Source organism: Solanum pennellii, chromosome 11 (genome assembly GCF_001406875.1).
Source record: "Solanum pennellii chromosome 11, SPENNV200".
Taxonomy (NCBI): Eukaryota; Viridiplantae; Streptophyta; class Magnoliopsida; order Solanales; family Solanaceae; genus Solanum; species Solanum pennellii.
Window position 1 is genome coordinate 23,022,380 of NC_028647.1, and position 6,136 is coordinate 23,028,515.

Below are 6,136 nucleotides of genomic sequence, written 5' to 3' on the forward strand. Positions count from 1 at the left end.
AATATTTATTTCTTGAAAATTTGATCTTTCAAGTCTTGCAATTTAGATCTAAACACTCTAGAAACAGATCAGGTCTATCTTGAGGTAGTTGTCCTGGACGCAATTCTTCCTGAATTTCAACCCATATCTGGGTTACATGTCATGGTGATGAATTGATCTGGTCTCCCAAACTCTTGAACCAAAGCCATCACATCCATATATTGTCGCCTCATATCCCTAGTCCTCCAATAAATTGTCCATATAGTAATACCCTATGTCAAACATTGTCTCCTCTACACTCACCTACACTTATACTATCAACAAATCCTTGTAGTATCTCCCTTCGATAATTTGATTGCTCCAATCTAAAATATTCAAGTTTGGTTGTTTCTATATTAATATAAAATATTCAAGTTTGGTTGTTTCTATCTTAATGTATATGTCCACAATAAACTACTGCAACAATCTCCCACACAGTAATAATATGGTTTTGTCACCTGTTCGTATTTGTAGCTTATAACAATATTACTCCCTACAGGAAACAAAACCTTTTGTGCTGCGTTGTACACCTACATGAATTTTTTAGAATTAAGCTTAGATTACTTATCCATATAAGGTTAGGAGTAGGTATAAACTTTAAGCAGTTTGTTATATGTAGTCTATAAAAGATTATTTATTCATGGATATATTTAAAAGTACATACCTTGTGATTCATTGTCCAAGATCCCCACAACAGTTGTGAAAGATGATCTAATAGTTTTGATACTTGTAATTGTAGTTATTTAGCTATTGTTAATTCGATTGACACATTTTTGCATTCCTTGATGCCAACCTCCTTCTCCTTAAGGCAATACTATAGGATATTGCAGCGGATCATAACACCTATAGTAATGTTTTACGTGATGTTTATTTCCCTAGTGCTCGTGTACACCAATATCTCTTTCAAACGGTATATTTGGATTGTTGTCGTCTACCCAAATTGCTGCAAACTGATCCACTGAGGGCTTGTTATAGAAACGTTGATCTAATGAAGCATTTGCAGCTATGCGTATTTCTATATTTTGTAAGTTTGTATGTTCTTTCAGCTAGGTGAAGAATTCTGCATATGGATTCGCCTCTATTATATTTCTTATTTTTGTCATGACTTCCTGTGATAAATTGGCATCTTGTAGTACTGACATTCTATTGGCTTATTCATGGTCAGTATCATAAAAGTATAGTTGAAAGTATCGTGGTCTATCATTGTTTGGGGTTAAAGATGGTATATCATGATATATGAGACCTTGTGCCTTAAAAATGTAAACTCCTTTCCTAGAAGATGGCAAGTCTTTATCGAGATTAACACAAAATGATGTAAAAGCAAATATGTTGTTATACGCACGTATATTTTTACGAAATAACTTCGCTTCTTCTGAATCATCCACAAATAATTCATAAAAGTTCTTTGCTACTTCATTGGTTGCTAACTTGATATATCCCCCTGCGCAACAGAATGTTTGTGGCTTATATTCAAACCTCATAACATGGCAATAGGTGCAGTCTGGTTGTTTTTCCAGTTTATTAGTTGATGTTGTTGTAAATTTTCCATTAGTAACTACTATAAGGCATACCATAATAATATATAGATTGAAAGTGTTATTTTATGTGCAATCGATTTATTTTGTATAGTTATAGTTGTAGATTTTTGTAGTAAATATACCTCCATCATCGTTTGTCTCTGATATAGCTATATGTTTCACTGATTTTCTCCGCTTGTTCACCTATGATTGATGAACGTAGGCATCTTCTATTTGATTAGTTGCTGCCATGTATATGTGAACCCTCAGCAATGCCCTTTCAACATTTGTCTGCATTTTGCGCTTGCACACTGGTGCACAAATTTCGTGATGCTATTATAAATTATAATCTTAAGTTAGCTTATTATTTGTTTTTTTTTTTTGCATTGAAATATCATTATAGTAAACATACCTCTAGTTTTGTCCTGCCCATTCTGTTGAACATCCATGGTTAATTGAACTGCACTCAAGCTAAATGGCTTCTATACATAAATTAGTGAACTTTTATGTTAAGTAGTTGATTTTGTTATAGTGTGTGCTAGTTTTGTATGAATTTAAATATTTAATGTGTTTATTAAGAATAATATATGGAACATAATTTTGTTAGGTCCTATAGGTTGTGGAGGGCAAGCGAATAATGAGTCTGGTTGAATCATATGCCTTATTTGTGCTAAGTCAACAATGTCAATCATATGTATAATCGGGATTGGTAGGGACTCTGTTGTATTACTTCAAAACTGTACAATAAAGAGATGGAAAAATATATTTTATACCCACCATACGTTACCGAATAAATATAAGATGAAGCGTGTGTTATACTGCCACCATGGATAATGAGGTTGCCCTATTTGTATATTTTTCATTTCTATGAGATGAATAATACTGACGCCATTACTAGGTCTAGCTTACAGGGGTATGATAATTTGTAGCTTTGTTAATGTGTTTAGTTAATTTAGAGGAACTTACAAATTTTACTACCCACTTTTTGATGTTGTTGTGTTACTGTACGTCTTGCAGGTTGTATTTCTATGAAAGTAGAATAGAGGCGATGTGACTCCGACCGTGATGTTATTCTTTAGAGATGAAACTATGGTATGTGATGGGTCCAATATTCTGGAAGATACTGAATAACTTTATTAAGGTGTTAATTTTGCAGAAGTATTTTACAGAGATTTGGAGTGCCATCGTTCCTTTTAAAAATGTGTTTTACAAAGTGGTGACAACATTTCAATAGACAACTTTTGTGGAGAGTTGTGAACAAATTCTGAAAGTTGTGATGTTTCTAAAAAGTCGTGATTGTTCGCTGATGGTCGTTTGCTCGTGCTGGGTCATAGAATTTTGTGGTATTCTTTTTTATTATGGGTTGTGATATTGTAGTGGTTAAGTTTAGCGTGATCCTAGCGTTTCAGAGTATTGTTGATTTGTGGCAACATGGAATGTGTTGTGATTTTATTATTCTTAATAGTATGAAATTATAATTGCTTCTCAGCATTTGAAATTGATGATACCATTTTATAAGTTTGTGCCACTTTAGTAATTCATGTTGGCAAGTAAGTATATTATGTTTTGCTGAATATAATCACTCAAGGTATAGTATTAATAAAATTAGTGTATTTGACATATCTGTTAGTTTAGGCTGTCCCTTGAGGGTATGACATATAATTCAATAGTGCTCATTTTATACCCATACGATAGGAAAATAACCATTACAATAACAAGCACTTTTTCAAGTAGGGTAGTAAGTGCCCACACACATTATTTGTGAGGGAAAAGTGTAAATTCATCTTACCATAACCAATTTTCAATTTCTGTCATTTCTTTATACATCACTCTATATTTTATTCATATAAAAAACAAGCTACTCAACCGAAGTAGGGATTAGCTTAATGGTATTCTAATCCTCCATAACATCGCCAAGAAAGTTTGTAACTTATTACATGTGACAGGCACCTCTTTTCCGTGCATAGAAAGTCTGTCCAAACAAAAAGATAAAGTTACTACTGTCACAATTGAAATCTGCTGATTAGGTTGCCGAAACATGATTATTTTAGTGTGCATTGGAATTCCTGCAGAGATAGGGAAAGCACAAAATATGACGAAGAGTAATAAATTTACCTGACCTTTACGTATGTGTGTATTTAAAAGGATATTCTAATGAATAGGTATTTTGATATCGTAATTATTATTCGACGTACGTAACATTGAAGAGATGGAATTTAGCACTTATGATGTGTGATCGTTTAGAGTTTAGTTTAGCAATGCCATAACAATAGAATGTAAGTAGTTACATTTGAATTAGGTAGCAAAACAACAATTAATAAGATACAAACATTGGACTAGTAGTAAATTCTCACATTGTTTATTTACATATTACATCATTCAGAAAGACATCTATTTTTTAACGGAGTTTGGTTTCTACAGTTTGACTTGGGACGCTCCTTCTGTTGTTTTCTTGGCCCTCTTTCTGTACGTCCTCACTGATTTGACTTCCTCATCAACAATAATTGGTGCTTTCTCTTCAGCTTGATGTATTTCTTTACCAATTACGTGCGTCTGTGGTTTCAGTCATTCATATTAATTAGCACAAGGAAATTGAATTGTTTGTCTTTACTCAACACCAATTTGCGGTAGTAGTAACATTCTCCCTCTTGATAATATGTAAAGAATTGGATATATTAGTTGGAAAGGTTTCATTAAGAAACACAATAGACTATGTAAATAAGACCTTATCTTAACTGACAATGATTTGATGTACTCTTGCACACTGCAACCTAGTAAATATTTAGCTGCCTCAAAATGAATGACTCTTGCATATCGTTCTCCTGCACAAACTTCAAGGCGTAAGCAGTACCTGCAAAATATGTGGCAGTATCTTTCAATATAATGTGGTTGTAATTAGTAAATATTGAATGGCGTTTTAAAAGACAACAACCGCATTTCATATTCGACTGTTTCACTATTACATTTTGTACAAGTTGCAGTCTCTTCTATAAATTCACTTTCTTGTGGCACCTTTTGCAAGACGAATACCATTGGTCATCTTTATTCAGTGTGTGCTCAATTGTGGCTTTGAACTTGTACATACAATCCTGCAAATTGACAATATACCATATTTGAGAATATACATTGAACATAGAAATGAATTTTATTAATGAGGAGTTCAGGTATATGTTAGTGTGTACCTGTGATTCGGCCAACAATCCGTCTAGAATATTCTCCACCAGTACTTCTACGACCCTTGTTATTACCTTTGTGGGTGTAATTGTAATATCTTTGTTGTCGGCCTTTATGATTTCACGCCTGTATTTACAATGAGGTTAGTTAATTGTATCACCCATTTAAAGGGAAGTCTGTTTAGTGCTTAGTATTATCGTATTTTTATTGATTTTATGAAAACTTCACAACGATGCAATATCAAATTTTACTTGACACTTGTGGGAGCATGGGTAATTAATGGTGTTGAACATATTAGTGAATGTTTTAATGTACCATCCTCGAAGGTCGTTTGCTTTTTGGAACAATGGATTGATCAAGACCCTACTCACAGGAATAGTAGAGATTCCAAATCGGCCTAGTAAGAGAGGACCATTTAAGCAGTCAGAAACAACAACTATCGACAGTTTATAGTTGATAAACATAGATAATATACTGTCGATACCTTTGTAAATTGAGACTCTAACGTCACATAAGGCAAATATTGGCTTATCTTCTTGCAGCTTTTCCAGGTTTGCACCGTCATTTTTTGCAAAATCTCCCCATAGAGTAACAATTATATGCGCCATGATGATTTATGCGTTGGAAGTGAAAATTCAATATGTAACATAATGCCTCTATAGAAGTTACATTATATAGGATTGCAACTTACAACTCATTTGTAACCACTATTTCAAGTCTCTTTGAATTTTCGTACTCAATTAGGGAATTCACTAAAACTAAAAACGCAAATCAAGTCTGCAATTACATCAGGTTGATTAGTTTAACGATAACGTAATGGGGCAAGAAAATAAGTGCTAGGTTGTGTGGATAGTTATCTAGAATACAACCATTAGATAATTTATCAGCATGTTCCAATGAAGAGAAGACATCAGAGAATTTTCTATTTGAACCTCATGCTCAGACTCCTTTATGATTATATTGTATGTGAAGGCCAACTCAACTTTCTTTATGCACAAAAGAGTAATTTGGGTTGACGCAATCTGTGTGCCCCTTTGCAATGCAGTAACTCTTATTTGGCATCAAAGAGTCCTTCCATGTTTCAATATGCTTATTAAATAGCATTCCTTTAATATTTGTTCCCTATTATTGAGCAGGTGAGGGGTGGGATAAGTACCACAAATATGAACCTTTGTAAAATAAGGTAAATGAAAGCATCAACATTGATACCTCTTCGTTCACTAATATTTTCATTATGTAAGTTCATTCATGCCTTGAATTCTTGTATGGTATCATGGAGCCCTTTGAATAACTAAGACTCGCATGACCGAATCAGAGCTTTTAAGTATGTTGTTAATCGGTACACTCTATTTTTCTAGTTCCATTTCAGTCGCTATCTGGGTTATATCTTGATGAATGCAGGTAACTGTGTGTGTGTGGGGGGGGGG